Below are 19,997 nucleotides of genomic sequence, written 5' to 3'. Positions count from 1 at the left end.
AGCAATTCTTGTGCCTCAGCGCCCCAAGTAGCTGGGACTACAGGCGCGCGCCACAATGCCTGGCTAAGTTTTTTTGTATTTTTAATGGAGATGAAGTTTTGCCATATTGCCCAGGTCAGTCTCGAAATCCTAAGCTCAGGAAATCCCCCCATCTTGGCCTCCCAAAGTGCTAAGATTACAGTCATGAGCCACTGCGCCCGGCCTGTCATTCTTGAATAATGTAATTTAATGATGCATTTGGGGAAAAAAAAGTCTAGGTATTTAAAATTAATATAAATATGTTTGAAATGTCTTTAGTCAAATCTGGACAACTGTGGACACACATATAATTATTCTAAGTACCACAAATTCTATATAATTTATTTGAAGATCTATAAAGATACAGACTTCCAAATATATTGATGTAACCCCAGTATGTTTGGGATTACTGAGAAATAAAATTAAAAATAACAAATGTCTTCATTTGGAGGATACTTAGACCATTAGGTTGGAGAACATCAGGTTGCATATGAAACTGATACAGAATTAGACAACAGTATTAGATAGCATCATTACATAAAGTGGTGCTGAACCCCAGTGGGCCAATGGGGTTAGTATGTTGCACAGTTATAGAAGGGATCACAGAAAGGACAAGTTAGTGGTTAGGTTAGAACAGTCATGAAAAATTGTGGGGCTCAGCTGTATCCTTCCCTTCCTTCACCATCTAACCTGGGTGGCGAGGCTGTGAAGAGTTAGGGGCATTCTAGGTTTAAAGGAAATGCATGAGCATGAGGGGTGAAAGGACCAGTGACAAGACCTGATAGAAGACCTGGAGATAGGTGATTGATGTTGACCAACTAAAGTTAATAGGATTCAAATTCAGGGACTGTATTCTGATTACACTTAAACCAGAAATGTTCTAAATCATGTTTTAGAGTTATTTTACTTTAGGTTTAATCTTTAGCAAACCAGCACATGAATAAGGGCTACATTTTAGAAGCCTATAATATTCTTTAATTTTGGAATACAGGCAGTGCTAGAATTAAGGAAGCCTGATGAAAACAGCCACTTGCATGGTTTTCCCAACAGTATTAGTAGCTATTTATCTGATGAGGAAAGAGGGGGGAAGACTGTAATTTAGGGGATGGCTTAGGCTGCTTAATACAGCTTACACGTTTAGCAAACATTTACTGCTTATATACTAGGCAGGGCTAATGCGTGTTTTTATATAAAAAAAATGGAATGGAATTGAATGTGCTAAGAACTGTGAGAGTGACACACTGGCTGCTCAGGGAACCCATGGGGCATCAGCTGACTTGCCCTTGGAGATGGGTGAGTCTTCAGATTTCCCAAAGACTGTGTTATAAAACTATTTTGAAGGAGGAGTAGGGTGAGTAAGAGTAAGAGGGTAAAGAGTAGTCACTTGAGCATTGGAACGCAAAGTGTGAGAAATGAAATCTTGGAAGCTGAGGATGGAGGATTCATAAGCTGGGAAGACATATAATGCTCTTGTTGTAGAATATCGTCTGATGTCAGCAGGGGAAATAAGTTGAGCAGAGAGCCAGAGAGGAGGCACAGAGACCAATTAGGAAGCTGTTGCTGTAATCCCAGGCCAGAAACCAGGACTTCAGCTAAGGCAGTGGTACTTGAGGTGGGGAGGAAGAGACAGATTCAAGAGATTAGAAGATAGAACCAGCCGAAGGTGGTTCATTGGACACAAGGGTAACAGAGAGGGAAGAGACCTCAATGACTCACAGGTTTCTGCCTTTTTTTTTTATTATTATACTTTAAGTTTTAGGGTACATGTGCACAACGTGCAGGTTTGTTACATATGTATACACGTACCATGTTGGTGTGCTGCACCCATTAACTCGTCATTTAGCATTAGGTATATCTCCTAATGCTATCCCTCTCCCCTCCCCCTACCCCACAACAGTCCCTGGTGTGTGATGTTCCCCTCCTGTGTCCATGTGTTCTCATTGTTCAATTCCCACCTATGAGTGAGAACATGCGGTGTTGGGTTTTTTGTCCTTGTGATAGTTTGCTGAGAATGATGGTTTCCAGTTTCATCCATGTCCCTACAAAGGACATGAACTCATCATTTTTATGGCTGCATAGTATTCCATGGTGTGTATGTGCCACATTTTCTTAATCCAGTCTATCGTTGGACATATGGGTTGGTTCCAAGTCTTTGCTATTGTGAATAGTGCTGCAATAAACATACATGTGCATGTGTCTTTATAGCAGCATGATTTATAATCCTTTGAGTATTTACCCAGTAATGGGATGGCTGGGTCAAATGGTATTTCTAGTTCTAGATCCCTGAGGAATCGCCACCCTGACTTCCACAATGGTTGAACTAGTTTACAGTCCCACCAACAGTGTAAAAGTGTTCCTATTTCTCCACATCCTCTCCAGCACCTGTTGTTTCCTGACTTTTTAATGATCGCCATTCTAACTGGTGTGAGTTGGTATCTCATTGTGGTTTTGATTTGCATTTTTCTGATGGCCAGTGATGATGAGCATTTTTTCATGTGTTTTTTGGCTGCATAAATGTCTTCTTTTGAGAAGTGTCTGTCCATGTCCTTCACCCACTTTTTGATGGGGTTGTTTTTTTCTTGTAAATTTGTTTGAGTTCATTGCAGATTCTGGATATTAGCCCTTTGTCAGATGAGTAGGTTGCAAAAATTTTCTCCCATTTTGTAGGTTGCCTCTTCACTCTGCTGGTGGTTTCTTTTGCTGTGCAGAAGCTCTTTAGTTTAATGAGATCCCATTTGTCAATTTTGGCTTTTGTTGCCATTGCTTTTGGTGTTTTAGACATGAAATCCTTGCCCATGCCTATGTCCTGAATGGTATTGCCTAGGTTTTCTTCTAGGGTTTTTATGGTTTTAGGTCTAACATGTAAATCTTTAATCCATCTTGAATTAATTTTTGTATAAGGTGTAAGGAAGGGATCCAGTTTCAGCTTTCTGCAGATGGCTAGCCAGTTTTCCCAGCACCATTTATTAAATAGGGAATCCTTTCCCCATTTCTTCTTTTTTTGTCGCCCAGGCTGGAGTGCAATGGCACAATCTTGGCTCACTGCAATCTCCGCCTCCTGGGTTCAATCAATTCTCCTGCCTCGGCCTCCCAAGTAGCTGGGATTACAGATGCCCACTACCATGCCCGGCTAATTTTTGTATTTTTATTAGAGACAGTTTTCACCATGTTGGCCAGGCTGGTCTCAACTCCTGACCTGGGGTGATCTGCCTGCCTTGGCTTCCCAAAGTGCTGGGATTACAGGTGTGAGCCACCATGCCCAGCCAGGTTTCTGCTTTTAAGAATTGTATAAATACTGGTTTATTGGCTATTATTATTGGGTTATTGGATATTATTGTTGATTTATTGGGATTATTGGATATTATTATTGATTTTGGTTTTGATTGATAGCAAAAGGAGTTCAGGTTTAGAAATGTTGACTTGAGATGACACAGTTGTGTAGAGATGTGCATTGGAGGGTTGGATACCTGAGTCTGTTTTAGATAAAAGCCAGTTAGGATCTAGTATCTCCTTGCTATCCTGTCACATCTGACGATCCTATTAATACTGATCAAAAATACTGATCACAGGTGCAGATGTTACCAGGAATATTTATTATGCTTAAATGCTTACCAGGATGCTAATATATGGCTAATCCTGAATCTGGTGGGAGTGAAACTGCTACATAATCTACCTGTGGCAAAGATATGTGATACCTCCAAGAGTCCTTCAAGCAGAGGGCCATATATTGGGAAAATTATTTTCCTCTACAGTGAATGGCAAATAGGACCACCCCACAAAAATTTGTGTAGTTTTTTTACTTAGGTCTCTGTCTCTCTCAGCCCCACTCCCCCAAACTTTACCTATGTTTCTTATTGGTCATGACCCTTTCACTTCTACTGACTATGTATTTTCATCATTATCCAATCTCCATCATTCCCAAAGATAGGAGTTGTTCATTGTTGACACATACTGCTTCGAAACCTCTTCATATTAGAATGAAGTGGCTCTCAAAGTGTGCATAAGAACCACCTGTTAAAACACAGATTGCAAGATTGCACCCCCAGAGTTTCTGATTCAGTGGATCTGAGATGGAGCTCGAGAATTTGCATTTTTAACAAGTTCACAGGTGTGGCTGACCTGGCTGGCTCAGAGACTACACTTTAAGAATCACTGCTACTGTGTAATAATTATGTCACTAGTTATGGAGTAGCAGACTTCATATTTAATGGCAGACAAGTTTCAGTACCTTCCAAGCATATGAGGATATTATGAGGAAATGTGTATTTCTCCCCACTTCTGTCATTCACACATACCTGTTTATGGGCTGTACTGATCATGAGCTGATCATGATAGAATGTGTTAGAATATGCTGGCTTTTGGGACAGCCTTTCACTGCGCTTGTCTCTCCCCTTCCCTAACTTTTTTCTCTGCCTCCCGTACTTTCTCATACCACGTTTCTTCTTTCTCTAAGATTTTCACTACTTTATGTGTTCTGGCACATGCATTTTAATTTGTAATTGTGTCTTGTATCTTAGAACTAATTTATTCTATTCTGTTTTTTGTTGATAAAGTTCTGATTGAACTATAGCTTCTACATAAGTAGAACCATTTTAAAGCTTTATTTTGTGCTATAGTTTAAAAGAAAGGAAGAGGAGGGGAGTGTTTGCGGACAGGAGAACAGGGATCATGGTGGACTGTGCAGCCAGACTCCCTTCTTGCTCAGTCCACAACTGGCTTCCAGGTTAGTGGTTGGACAGGTGTCTTAACTTACTCTTTAACAATGAGTGAACTACATAGTCTGAGCCCCTGTGTCCTCATGTCTAAAAACTAGCAGAGACTGTGAGATCATTGCTCTAACATTCTGTGGTTCTATGAATGCTTCCAGAAGTTACTGCCTTTTGACATTCCAGACCAGCCTGTCTCCTCAAACTGCAGCTAGAAATGGCCATTCTAACACTCTCCTAACAACCCTATGATATAGTTAAGCATTACATTCTACTGTGTAGTATTTGTAAACATTTACATTGCACATTTGCACTCTGACAAGCTCAGAGAGGTTTACAAACCTACCCAAAGCACACACAGTATGGAGAGCTAAGAATAGGATCTAGGATTCTAACTCTAATGCCCGTGTTTCTTTAATTAAACCATGCAGCTTCTCTTGGAGAAAACAAAATAAAAAATGCATCATTTGGTCCATGTTCAACTGCCCATCATAAAAAAGAAATACATCATTGGATAGGGTTAGGATTTTTTCCCCTTTGGCAGAAGGTGAGACAGGTAGGTCTTCACTTTGAACTGGTACACTTTTAGCATTCTTTTGTGCTGGTTTCTTTCCCAAATTGAAAGGGACCTTGCCTACAGCCCAGTCTGCAGAAGGCACTCCATGGGTTAACAGGCTCCTGCCAGCTGGAGAAAGCCCATTGCCCTGAAGTGGCTTTACATCACTATGCAGGAGTGGCTACCAGCTGGTTAATACCCTGGCCATCACTTGGCGAGGTGGACACCCTACTATCCACTTATTAGAAGACAGCTGGATACTATTACATGCTGGATCTCTCAGTTCTTTTGTGCTTTCTCCTGAAGAAAACCCATCTTTGCAAGACAGCTGGCTATATTTGGATGTACCTATGACTGGGATAAAACTGTATATCTAGAAAATCCCACACTTGTCAATTGATTTTAGTTTTGGGAGATTATATCAAAAATGTGACCTCATCAGGGCCACAGTTTAATTGAGGCCAGCCAGTCAAGGGCTTGGCATCTCATAAGTTCTCAGTACATATTAGTTGAATGATTAAAATGTCCTAGGTGGCATGGGGTCCCTGAGAGTAGGAGCGAGGGCTCACTATGTTAGTTGCTCTTTTGTGCCAGGTACTATGTCGCGGCTTACTACTTATAAACACTTATTTAGCACTTTGGGGGCTAAGTCCTTTCAACAAGTTATTCAGTAGATACATGACTACCAGAGGCAAGTGAACTGAGGCATAGAGAAGTTAAATAGCTCATTGAAAGTCAACTAGTATGCAGCGGAGTTAATACTAGAGTGTGCGTGTGGCTGATGACATCCTATGTTTGTTGTTACTGAACTGTAAGTTTCCTGGAATGCTTTTCAGTTTTGTTCCAAACAGACATCACTATAAATTTGTGGAAGAGAAAAACTATAAATTGAAACTATTTTTACATTTAATGAAGGCATTCCTATTTATTAACTACTTTTAGCATTTAAAGTCATGTAAAGATAAGTGAATCTCTTGCTCACAAGATACTAAATATGAATTATCTAGGAAGGTGGTGGACGGTGGAACAATCTGATAGGCCACTATTTATCACGGGACAGCCCTTTTCAATGTCTTTGTTATTGTTTCAGTGAGCTGGTGTGGACAGTGATAATCAGGTGATTCTTTTATTTAATAGGAAATAGTTGACAATGTACCAAATCTCTGCATTCTGTAGATTGAATTCAGATGAAGATAAGCAGTAACTTACTGCATCGGTCAAAGAAAAGAACAGTACATTTCAAATAATTCTTAAAGGAGAGTATGTCTTGCTCAATTAACAAACACTTTCACTGATCAACCTGTGTGTGTGTGTGTGTGTGTGTGTGTGTATGTGTGTGTTTACAATCCTGCATGACCTTTGTCAGGTAGATGTTCCTTTAAACTAATTAAAAATTATATACATAGATCTGGAAGACACTTAATTATATTCTCTTCTTCTTCCCCCCTCCCTGCTTTTTCCTCTCCCCTCTCTCCCTGTCTCTCTCCCTCCCACCTCTATTCCCTCAATAAATGTGGATACTGAAGATTACAAAGGAAGTATTTCTCCAAAGTCACATAATTACTCAGTAGCAGAGTGGCCTTGACATCTAAGAATACTGATATTGCACTGGTGTCAGTCTTTCTCTCTTTCTCTGTCTCTTTCTTTCTTCTGGTTAAGACAAGGTCTCACTCTGTTGCCCAGACTGGAGTGCAGTGGCACAATTTCAACTCACTGCAGCCTCGACCTCTCAGGCTCAACCCATCCTCCTATCTCTCAGCCTCCCAAGTAGCTGGCACTACAGGTGCATGCCACCATGCCCAGCTAATTTTTCTTTTCTTTTTTTTCTTTCTTTCTTTCTTTTTTTTTTTTTTTTGTAGAGATGGAGTATCGTCACATAGCCCAGGCTGGTCTTGAACTCCTGGGCTCATGTGACCCTCCTGCCTCGGCCTCCCAAAGTGTTGGAATTACTAGCATAAGCCGCTGCACCTGGTCAGAATGCTCATTTCATTATATAGTCCTTGCTCCTTGGTATGTGCGGAGGATCAGTTCTGGGACCACCCTGGAACAGTTAGACCTGTGGAATTCAGATATTGTGTCGGCACCCCTGTAGGCAGGTTACCCATTCAGCAAATACGGTATTTTCAATCCATGTTTGTTTGAGGATGTGGAATGAGCCAATACAGAGGGCTTACAGTATTTATTGAAAAATCTTCATATGAGTCGTAAACCAAAAAGTGACTGAGGCAGGTCTCAAACGATTTAGAGGTGTATTTTGCCAAGATTGAGGATGCATTTAGGAAAGGAAACACAAGTTACAGTAGAATCTGTGGCTTATGCTTTTTCCAAAGAGGGTTTTGAGGACTTCGATATTTAAAGAGTAAAGAGCAAACAGGAAGGGAAGAACATGGGGGAAAAAAAGGAAGGGATGGGCAATAAGGCAAGTGGTTATATTCTTGCAAGGCTTTCAGTAGCGCTCAGTGAATCTATACCTTTCAGGGGCTGGAGGAAAAGTCAAGTATTGATTTGTCTAACGCTCAGTAAATCTGCATTTTACCTAAGATAAAGTCAGCATGTGAAATTCCAAAAACGGCTGTTTTGGAACAACGGGAGGCAGTTTTCTTTTTTTTGTTGTTTGCTTGTTCTGTGTGTGTGTGTGTGTGTGTGTGTGTGTGCATCACTCAGTTCCCAAGCTTTACTTTTCCTTTGGCATAGCGAGTTTGGAGTTCTGAGATTCTTTTTTCTTTCATAAAGCAGACCGATATAGGTCAAACCTGCATTGTGCAAGGGTCAAAACATACAGACAAAACTGACAAAACTGCTATGCAGTTATAAATGCAAATATTAGAAAAACCTGAATTTTGTTGGCTAGTTTGTCCCCTCCCTCCCCTTTTTGTTTTTTGAGATGGAGCCTCACTCTGTTGCCGAGGCTGGAGTGCAGTGGCGTGATCTCGGCGCACTGCAAACTCTGCCTCCCGGGTTCACACCGTACTCCTGCCTCAGCCTCTTGGGTAGCTGAGACTACACGTGCCTGCCACCACGCCCAGCTAATTTTTTGTATTTTTAGTAGAGATGAGGTTTCACTGTGTTAGCCAGGATGGTCTTGATCTCCTGACCTCGCAATCCACCTGCCTCAGCCTCCCAAAGTGCTGGGATTACAGGCGTGAGCCACCGCACTCGGCCGCTAGTTTTTTCTTTAACAAATGGTCGGTTTAAGTGTTTCAAATCCCATTAAAAAATATCCAAACATTCAATTTTATCTTCTGAACGGATTATGGTAAATCCTATCTCTAAAAGAACACTGGATTGAAAGAAATGGTGGGCTCTGATTTGAGCTCCGACAGTAACTAGCTTTGTAAGCTTAGACAAATGATGTAACACACTCTGGAATAATAGCAGCCTAGTAACTTGGGTCTATGAAAACATCTCAGTAAAAGAGTAATATCTGGCATTGGCAGTTTCTTTTTACAGTATTGATCACCTTATGACTTTCTGTGTATTTTAAGTCTAGTTTAATGTTAGTCTCTCCCTCCCACCCTTATCTCTGCTTGGTTTATGGTTAAGGACTGTGCATACCTTTTGTTTCCTAAAGACAAAACATGAGACATAAAAGCTTTAACATGATATTTAGTAATTTGGTGCCTAATTTCAAAATGTAGCTCTGTATAATCTGAAGTATTTTTGTTTGTTACAAAATTATGCTATTACACTAAAATATACAAAATGGGCTGGGCACAGTGGCTCACATCTGTAATCCCAGCACTTTGGGAGGCCAAGGAAGGTGGATCACTGGAGGTCAGGAGTTCGAGACCTTCCTGGCCAACGTGATGAAACTCCGTCTCTACAAAAAGGACAAAAATTAGCCAGACGTGGTGGCGGACACCTTTATCCCAGCTACTTGGGAGGCTGAGGCATGAGAATCACTTGAACCTGGGAGGCAGGGGTTGCAGTGAGCTGAGATTGCACCACTGCACTCCATCCTGGGTGACAGAGTGAGACTCTGTCTCAAAAAAAAAAAAAAAAAAAGGCCTGTGTTTATTCTAAACTGATAGAAATTTAGCATTAAATTTGTTAATCATTCAGCAGATACATCTGTCATCATCTGTCATGTCAGGCCCCCATGCTGGGACCTAAGAATACAGACTAGCGTAAGACAGGCTCTGTTTTCTACATTTAATAGGAGGATTGTGATCGACAGAGTTGGTAAAACCATGAGGGAAGAACTATCATAGGTGTCTGGGTGCTGGGAGGGCAGGGGATATTTTCAAGAAACTTCACACATATAACTGAGCATGACTAAGGTGAAAGGTACGTGTGGAGATGAGGCTAGGAAGGTAGATAGACATGCCTAGCAAGAAAGATCTTGTATTTTAAAATCAAGGGTTTGTACTTGATTCTGCAAGTGAAGGTGAGCCCTTGAAGCATTTTAAAGTAGGGAAATGACACGAAAAATGTGTGTTTTTGAAAGATCATAGTGTTCCTCTTGTAGCAGCTATAAAGCAATCTTAATTTTGTCGTTGTGATCTGTAGCACCTGTATGGATAAACCATCAAAGATTTCAGTAGGCCAGATCAGGGATGATATTAACACCTTCAATAATGGTTATTCACCTGCATAGTGCACTGTTTAATGTACTGGTCACAGTTGCAATGCAGTAGCTGCCTGTTGTGAGATGTAGACCCTGTTTTAATTCTATTCCATTACCCTTTATGGAAAACTCAAAGGGTACTCTTTCTCCTAATTTGTCCTAGAAGATAGATTGTATCAACTTGATATTCTAAAAGCTAGAATAAACATTTTTCTCTCTGTGAGAAAGACGGCTATATGATTTTCGATACTCTTTACAAAAGATTTTACTTTTATTTTTAGTAATGGTACTAATGGCTTGAAAGTAAAAGTCCTGACTTTCCATTTAATAGAGGTAATTGTATTTTTCAAGCTTACATTTGTTTCTTGTGGATTTGGTAGTTCTTGTAAGTGAGCCTATTTCAGTATAGACCCAAGTTAGGCAACATCATTCTATTATATTTCCAAGGCAGTTGCCACCTTCTGCTGTTTTTATGTAAATAAAGCATATACCTAATGCTTTAGTTTTTAAAATACTTTCACCTGCATCTTTTAATCACATCTGGAAATCCTGCGAGGCAGTTAATATCCTCATTTACAGAGCAGGTAACAGGCGTTCTGATAAGTCCACTAACTGGCCCAAGGGTTGCCTGCCACTGCGTGGTACAACCAAGACTGTGTCTACTTTTATCATCAAACTAGATTGGCATACATGAGAAAGCCACCCTCATAAACAGAGCAATTAAAAATATCAAACTACAGGACTGGACATAAATGTCAAGCTAGTTTCAGCCCAAACACATGGCTTTGTAAAATTCTTCTCTCTTCCTTTCTTTCCAACCAGCAACTTTGTTCAAAAGTCAGTGCCACAGCAAGCAAGAAATTAGAAACTTATTAAAATAGAATGGAGGCCGGGCGCGGTGGCTCATGCTTGTAATCCCAGCACTTTGGGAGGCCGAGGCGGGCGGATCACGAGGTCAGGAGATTGAGACCACGGTGAAACCCCGTCTCTACTAAAAATACAAAAAATTAGCCGGGCGTAGTGGCGGGCGCCTGTTGTCCCAGCTACTCGGAGAGGCTGAGGCAGGAGAATGGCGTGAACCTGGGAGGCGGAGCTTGCAGTGAGCCGAGACTGTGCCACTGCACTCCAGCCTGGGCGACAGAGCAAGACTCCATCTCAAAAAAAAAAAAAAAAAAAAAAAAAAAAAAAAAAATAGAATGGAATATTGACCCACTGACAACTGATCTGGAGTTGTCATTCTTGATTTATCAATACAGTGTGAATAAAGTTAAAAATATTGAAATAAAAGTATTCCATGTCAACTGAATTCCAGCATCCTCATGCTCATCTGATATTTGTCTTATGCCCACAGCCAGATGGTATAAGGAAGACATCACTATGCCTCCCCAAGCTTAAATGCTACCATTTGGTGTTTTCAAAATAAAACTATTTTTTTTCCTTTTTTTCTATCCCAGGGATTTCAGTAATTCTCTAGCCTAGGGGTCAGCAAACTATGACCCAAGGGCAAAATTTGGACTGCTATCTTTTCGGTAGGGCCCTTAAGCTAAGAATAGCTTATAGATTTTTAAGTCATTGAGATTTTAAGACAAAAAAATGAAAGAACAATATTTTGTGACACATGAAAATGATATTAACTTTTAAATGTCAATGTTCATAAAGTGTTTTTGGAAAACAGCCATGTTGAGTCATTTACATATTGTCTATGGCTGCATTTTGTGTTACGACAGACATGAGTTGTTTAGACAGATACTGTATGGTCTGCAAAGCCTAAAATATTTATTATCTGGCTCATTATAGGAAAAGTTTGCTCTAGCCTATTTGGAGTATAAAGAGATTAAGAGATTCTTCTTGTTTTCCTTGGATGGGGGTTGAGTGGAGGGCAACACATATATTAGCTTACGTATGCTTTTCCATTTAGTTGGGTGGAGAGATCTGCATTTTCCAACATTTGGAAAAATCCAACTAAGATGCAGGTCTGAAGCTGATTAAACCACCCTAGTTCTACCTTAGTATAAAAGGGTGACAAGTTACCAAAAAAAGAAAAGCACAAGAAGTAACCAAGATGAGAGTTCTAATAATGGCAGGAATTTAAAATCTGATATGAGATACTAATTTGGTTTACAGTTTTTGAAACTTTTCATAACTATCACATTCCTTTCCTATTTTATTTTGAGGTAGTTGTCCTTCTCCCACTGTTTCACACCTCCACCATGGGAAAAAAATTCTCTTTAAGCATTTAATGTTCTTAGCAAATGTGTTCGTTTTAATTTCATTTGTTTTGAGAATGATTTCGAATATGCATCACTTGAATATATGAGAAATAAAGCCAATATTTTCAGAGTTCCTCGTTATTTGACCACATAATTTTACACAAGCCTCAATGTTTCTTCATATTTTTTCTATGTGGGTGGGCAAGATATAACATTTAAACATTCAAATGTCACAGTGAAGCTACTAGCAGCATATTGCAAAAGTTTGAATTTGGAGTTTTTAAAAAGTGAACTGTTGTAACACTTCAAGTTAAATACTTTTTCCTGATACATTTTTTGACAGCATATATATCCTCAGAGGTTAAAATAAAAGATACTGTGGCATATAAGATAGAACTCTGTAGCTATCTGAAAAACAGTATGTAAATTTCTAGATAAGAAATTCATTCTGCCTAATTGGAACTTGATTTAAATCACAGCCTAGGTCAGGATTTTATTGTATGATATAGGTAAGTCAGGTATTTCCCCCCTTTTATCTGATGGTTAAGGGAGTAGGGCACAAAGAGAATGTGATTTCTACCATCTGTCCCCACACCCCAGGGTAAAATTGCCTTTAGATCTTGGTTTCCTAACTCCTGGTTCCTAATATTCAAAGCAGATGATTTTCCATGTAGGTGCCCAACAAATGATTGTGATCAGTTTGTTAAGCTGTGTGACCTAAACAAGGGTGAAGCCACTAAGTTTACTCTAGACAGTGGGTAATGCCCTTTATTGGGTAATGCCCTTTATTTGAGTAGTGCATGCATATATATATATATATATATATATAACATATATACAGTTTATTAAAATTATATCTATTTTTTCCATGTGGAGTATCCTATTTGAGCTTCCTTCCATTCACCATCTTGGGCTGCAATCCTTTTGTCCTAGTTGTTAGATTAAAATTTATTTTATTATTTATATTTAATAGTTGTATGTATTTTTAGGAGTACATGTGATATTTTGATATCTGTATACCGTGTGAAATGATTAAATCAGAGTAATTAGGATATCCATCACCTCAAACTTTATTTTTTTGTGTTGGGAACATTACAGTTCTTCTCTTCTATTTTGAAATATATAATAAATGATTACTAACTATAGTTTTTCCTACTGTACTATTGAATACTAGAACTTATTCCTTCCATCTGACTATTTGTTTGTGGCCCTTGACTAACTTCTCTTCATCCCCTTCCGTTCCCAGTCTGTGGTAACCACCATTCTACTCTCTATCTCCATCTACTTTTTTTAGCTCCCACAGGTGAATGAAAATATTTGATATTTGTCTTTCTGTGCCTGGTTTATTTCACTTAACATAATGTCCCCCAGTTCCATCCATGTAGTGGGAAATGACAGGATTTCATTCTAGTTTTATAGCTGAATAACATTCTACTGTGTGTATATACATAAAATATTTTCTTTATCCTTTCATCCATTGGTGGGCACTCAGGTTAATTCCATATCTTGGCTATTATAAATAGTGCTGCAATAAACATGAAAGTGAAGATATCTCTTTGATATGTTGATTTCCCCTCTTTTGGATATATACTCAGCAGTGGGATTGCTGGATCACATGGTAGTAAATTGTTATACTCATAAAAGCTCACTTTTAATAACTAATTACACAGCAGGTACTGTGCTGAGATCTTTGCACTGATTAAGCCTCTGAATCCTCTCAAAAAGCCTGTAAGATAGAGACTGATAATACCTTTAAAAAATACATGAGGACATTAAGACAAAGAGAGCTTCACTGACTTGGCCACAGTCACACAATAGTAAGTGGTCCAAGATTCTAACCTCAGATTTGCTAACCACTGTACTATTTGAGTGGCCACTATATTCTCCACATAGTTCTTATTTCCTGCCCCTTGCCCTTACTCTAAGTGTCCTGTTCTGCATTTGACATAGTTGAATTTTATCCTATACCAACTATCCTAACTAATTAAGGCAATCTTGACTTAAACTCATTCTACTGGGTTATAAATAGACTTTAACCCTGGATCTTCTGTTAATTTAGTAATGCTGGTTCTCTATGTCATGACTCAAATAGTTTAATTGTAAATATAAAACATGGAGTCCTGAAACTTCTGGATTCATCTTTTATTTAGGTTGAAATATAATGAAGTTCTAACAAGCTGTGTGTTACTTGACTGTATTACAAAAAAATGTAATTTTAGCTTTTAGGTATAATAATTTTTATCAATACATAGTCTAATGGAATTACCGTAATGGTACATATTAGAAATGCATGATTTTGATAACATAAAGCTTAAAACTTAGGGATATTTATAACCCCATTGCAAATTTTGAGAGGAAATGTTAAATAGTACTTGAAATTGTTAGATAAGCCTAAAACTAATTTTTCAAAACCTTATATTAAGTTCCGTAGTCTAGTGCTTTCCATGTGAAAATTTGCTAAAAGTCTCATTTTGGATGTTTTGGGAACAAACTGTGCCTTTAATTTCTATTCAAATTTTAGCACGCAGTGGGCAGAGAAATCTCTAGAGGTTTCTAGAGGTTGGCTTGATGTTCTTTGATCCTTTCATCTGCTACATGGGGACTAAATAAATGCCCTGTTGTCATTGACTGCCACATTCTGAACAGAGATGCTAGTTTAAAATAAGAGCAGTTGGAGCAACAAGCAACTGGATTTTTATGGTGTGCTAAGGCAGTCTGAAGTCCACAGCCCTGATGGGCATGAAGAAATAAGAGAACACAGATTCCCAGGGGTGTTTGAGGTTCCTTCTACTTTATTGACTTCTCTTTCTCCAATAATTGATTGTAATATATATAATTACATTTTGACAGCTAGATTTAACAAAGGTTGATGTTTCTCTGCTTTTAAGGATTTACTTTTCTCATTTATCTGATTGACCATGCTGAGATATTCAATTAAGAGATGGTTCTTGTCATCTTAACTGGGAAGAGAAACAAAAGGAACTCTGTCCATTTGCCAAGTGACCTGAAGGCACAGTTGAGACCAAAGGAAGAGAGGATAGTTTCGTGGTCTTTGGCTTCTCTGTTTTCCATCTTCTCTTCCACTTGGTTTGTCACTTTTATGGATTCATTATAATTCCTCTCCCCAGAGTGTTGAGCCTACCAATGGTTTTTCTGACCTCTACTCTCTTCTGCTTTCAGGACGGTTAACTTTCTGAAAATGTTCACTCCCCAGCTCGCTGTGTCTTTACGTCTAGCTTAGAGTAGTCATTTATTCCCTAATTGCCTCTCTGTGGAGCTTTCCCCTCAGTGGACTGAAGATCCTGAGGTGTAAGGACCTTGTTTTCTCATCTGTGCTTCTATGTACCTGTCAGGATGGTTGCCCATAGGGACTGTTACCTGTCTCAATGAGGAAACATGGTGATGCTATGCTCATGGCCAGAATTTACAGGGACTACTCACTGCTAGTCAGACCAAACCCCTAATCTTGATCTGAGTTTCATTTTTATTCATACTAATTATTACTGAAAAAGCCATTCAAAGTATGAATAATTTATAATCCCCACCCAAAGCCTCTAAACCCAAGTAACCATCCCATAACCTAACCTCCTTTTCCTCTAAGCCACTCCTCACTGGACCCGTCACTTGCCATATGGATTTTCTCTATTGCCTCATGATGAGGGCAGCCACCCTTGCCAGGACTCTGCTTCTCCTTGTATCCCTAAAACTTGCTCATCTGAGGTTCCAACTTATAGCACACATCACCCGCCTTCCTTTGATAGTTACATTCTCCAGTATAATTGTTTTCAGGTGTTTAACTGTTGGTTCTTCCATATGATTTGCAGTTCTTTACAACAAGTATGGCTTTTTAATATTAGAAATACAGTGCATGTGCAATCAATCTCTCACTAAGCATGCAAATATTACAGAAATTGAATTTTTGAATGGCATTCATGTTCATTTACTTAGCAAGCATTAAAACTCCACCATGTTTCCAATACTGTGTTAGGAATGGGGAATTCACAGATTGAAAAAAAAAAAAACTTGAGTGGCAGGACAGAAGTGGGTCCCTTTTCTGTCTCTAATGTACCCAAGACATGCCTCTAATATCTCCTGTTACATTGTGATGCTGTGTTAGTGCCACGTGGACCCCTCTGGCTTAGCACCTCCAGGATAGGGAATGGGTTTAGGTTCTTAGAGTCTGGCACATACTAGGTTCCTGGAGAATGTTGAGAATGAACTGTTAAGCTGGACTACGGTGTAATTTGAAAAATGTTATATTACAGCCTGTATGGGGTACTGTGGGAGGATAGGAGAGAGGGTACTCAGCCTATTTTTCTGTTTCTTGGCCAGGGGTAAGCCCTTCTTGCCAAATGACAGCCCCATCAGACTGCATTTGGATGCAGTTTCACTTGGACAGTAATTTTACTTAAACCAATATTGGCAGTCCTCATTCGGTGGGCTACATTTTTGAGGAGGCACTGTAATTTAGAACCATGTAAGTTGGCCAAACTAGGGTCTTTTATTTGAACGAGGACTTAAAACCCATATTTTTATAGAAAAGGCCTATGTCTAGTAAATTTTAATATACCTATTATGTAGCATACAGTTTTCTAAGGTTTAACAATCTATTGTATGATCCTACTGGTGTTTTAATGGTGACTAACTCATTTATAAGATTTACATAGAGGTTTTCTAAAGTGTATGGAAGAAACTGTTAACACAGTGGCTATTTCTGGGGAGTAGGCCTGATGTGTCATTCAGGTGAGAAAAAGGATTTCTATTTTTTCCTGTAAATCTTCTGTACTGCTTGGAGTTTTTACTTATAATGAGAATGTTTTACTTTTATGTAAAAATGAGTTAATAGAGTTTATATGAATCCCAATTAAGGATAAAATGCTTAAGTAGTTTTTGGAAAGTGGCTAGAAGCTGGGGGAGAAAATATAGGACTATGAGACTGCACAGGAGTTCCCCCCACTCCCCGCAAAGCAGGGGAGTTACCTCCTGGAGAAATGGCTGAACAGAGCAGGGGGTTGTAGTTGGATCTGGGGTGCTGAGGAAAGGTCATCAAGGGCTGTGAAGCACGTCAAGTAGGAGACCTCCTGGATTAGGTGGCTTGTGGTGCTGCTTGCTTTCAAAAATATTGGGTTTGGCTGGGCATGGTGGCTCACACACTTTGGGGGGCCGAGGCGGGTGGATCACCTGAGGTCGGGACTTTGAGACCAGACTGACCAACATGGTGAAACCCCATCTCTACTAAAAATACAAAATTAGCTGGGCATGGTGGCGCATGCCTGTAATCCCAGCTACTCGGACGCTGAGGCAGGGGAATCACTTGAACCCAGGAGGCAGAGGTCACAGTGAGCCGAGATTGTGCCATTGCACTCCAGCCTGGGCAACAAGAGCGAAACTTTGTCTCGAATAAATGAATGAATGAATGAATGAATGAATGAATGAATGAATAAAAAGTATTGGGTTTGTAGGTGTTTGTGAGCAGATGAGCTCTGTCAGTGTAGGCTGCTGAATGCATGGGCCACCTGCGCTGGTTTTATGTGGTGGCAAAGAGCAAATGAGGCCAGGATGGCCAGCACAGCTTCAGGTGCTAGGACTTGGCACTGATCAAAGCTTTTAAAGCAATGCTTTACTAAACAGACAATATTTTATTTAGTTTTTTCACCTTACAATTTGAGTGAAGGAAAAGCAACACTATTGAACATGTGAAAACAAAAGATACTGAGATGGCTAAATGAAGGTATATGTTGAAGGTTATAGCAGATTCAACATTATTAAATCAGGGGTATAATTCATGCACTCAAATCTGAAAAAGTTTTAGATGGGATAGATACCTTTATTCTTGCCTGTTAAAATCAGAAGAGCTTAATTTTACAATGTTAATGGAGTGGCACTTTTTTGAGTAAACTTAAGTAGGTCACAAATACATATTGTAATAACTTTTTCTATGATACTTTAATTACATAAATGTAATTATAAAGGATATGATTCAGAAAAATAACTCTAACATATTTCAAAATTCTACTATCCCCTCCCCAAATTAACTTCCCTAAGCTACTTCATACCCATGAACACACGCACGCATACGTAGTTTTATTGTGTTGTACTATATATATCTTGCAACTTGCCTTTTGTTTTTGTTTTTGTTTTTTTTTTTTTCTGTTTTTTGAGACAAGGTCTCACTTCGTTGCCTAAGCTAGAGTGCAGTGGTGCAAACACAGCCCACTGCAGCCTTGACTTTCTGGGCTCAAGTGATCCTCCTTCTTCAGCCCCCAGGTAGCTGGGACTACAGGCACATACCACCATGCCCAGCTAATTTCTTAGAGATGGGGTTTTACCATGTTGCCTAGGCTGAACTTGAACTCCTGAGCTCAAGTGATCCATCCGCCTTGGCCTCCCAAAGTGTTGGAATTACAGATATGAGCCACCATGCCCAGCCAACTTGTCTTTTTTTTTTTTTTTAACTTGACAATGGATTTTCCAGGTCATTACTTATAATTCATCTTGTACTTTTAAATGGTTATAGTTTTCTACAATTTGAACATATCATATTTATATTCTACTTGAATTTGAGAACAAATAATTAAGCTTTCATCCAACATGATTTATACCTGAAGAAGTCCTCAGGGACTTTACAGAGAATGATAGGTATTTCAGCAATTCCATATTCTGTGAACTGGTATTAGGAGCATGGAATGAAATGAGGAAAGGGAGCTACAAGTAACAATAAAGATCAGCAAAGGGCTTGGTAAAATGAATTCCAAATGCTTATTGCTATAACTTTTTGGCCAAAAAGCTTATTGATGTGGTTTTATTTTAAAGAGAAGTCAGACCTCGTAGATGATAGCTGATTTATGAAGTGTAAAGTCCTTTTTTTCTCTTTAAGTGTAAGTGCTTTTTTTTTTTTTTTTCTCTTCACCCTTTAGTTCTGTTTTATCCTTTGGAATGCTCATTACTATTTCTTGGAAAACAACTCTACGGCAGGAAGGGCTGCCTGTTTTTTAAAAAATATAGCAAGAAAACTAACAATTTGTGGACATAATGGTCATGTAGTTTGACCATGATTAAGAGGTTATTGACCAGCTATGGACCATGGTTTTGTTAAAATATAGGTTACAGCATGTAAGACTACAAATGAACCTTTTATGGGGGGATAAACTGTTCTTCTGTGCTCACCATTTCCCTCCCCACCAAAGGAGCAGTAGTGTAGAGTTGTATGTGGACTTTGACCCACACATATTTGGTGTTCTGTTTATAAATTTGGTAACATTTTAGAAGTTGCATTAGCTGCTTCATAGTGGTCATTTAATACAAAGAAGCCTGTTTAGACTCAAAATTGAAAGGCAAAGAGTTAGCATTTTTAAAAGGTCTAGACACAGTCATTTCTTATGTGATCTATTTTAATGAAATTTATTTTTAGCCTTCAAATTTAGCCTTTAAATCACTGAAATCTTCAGTGATTTAACATTTTGGCTACATTTTTTTTTTACCACTTTATCTCTTTGCCTATAGGAACTAGATGTCTTAAAGTTTTTCTGAATCCTTAAAGCGTGAAGTATAGTTCTGGAGTCTTGTAAAATGAATACATGTGATGTCACAGAGTTTTCATAGCACTTTACATGCTGTCAATTGCGTCAGTTAAAACTGTTACAAGTAATAATGTACCACAATCTGTTGAAAACTTGACCTTGGAATTTACCCGTCCTGCAAACTTCTCTCCTTTACTTTCCTTGAAGAGTAGTTAAGAGTTTATTTATTTTCACCTGTGCATGCCAAGGATTTCTGGCCCAGATGTTACTGGCCTACCAGGGAATGTGATCTAGAATACAAGCTTATAAATTATTGCTTCTTTTTATACCTTATTGTAATGTATGTGGTTTAGTGGAAAAATACATGTTTCTAATTCACTGTGGCTTCTATCTGCAGACTAGCTATTATGAGCCTGTCAA

The 19,997-nt window shown here is 39.0% G+C and overlaps 1 protein-coding gene across 3 annotated transcripts in view; it reads left to right on the top strand.

Moving 5' to 3' along the window:
* RSPO2 (R-spondin 2) overlaps nt 1-19,997 on the top strand; it is a 190,799-nt gene that overhangs the window by 108,448 nt on the left and 62,354 nt on the right. The window lies entirely within an intron of this gene.

This window comes from Symphalangus syndactylus, chromosome 7 (assembly GCF_028878055.3).
Source record: "Symphalangus syndactylus isolate Jambi chromosome 7, NHGRI_mSymSyn1-v2.1_pri, whole genome shotgun sequence".
Lineage (NCBI taxonomy): Eukaryota > Metazoa > Chordata > Mammalia > Primates > Hylobatidae > Symphalangus > Symphalangus syndactylus.
This window is presented reverse-complemented; position numbering and strand designations above follow the sequence as displayed.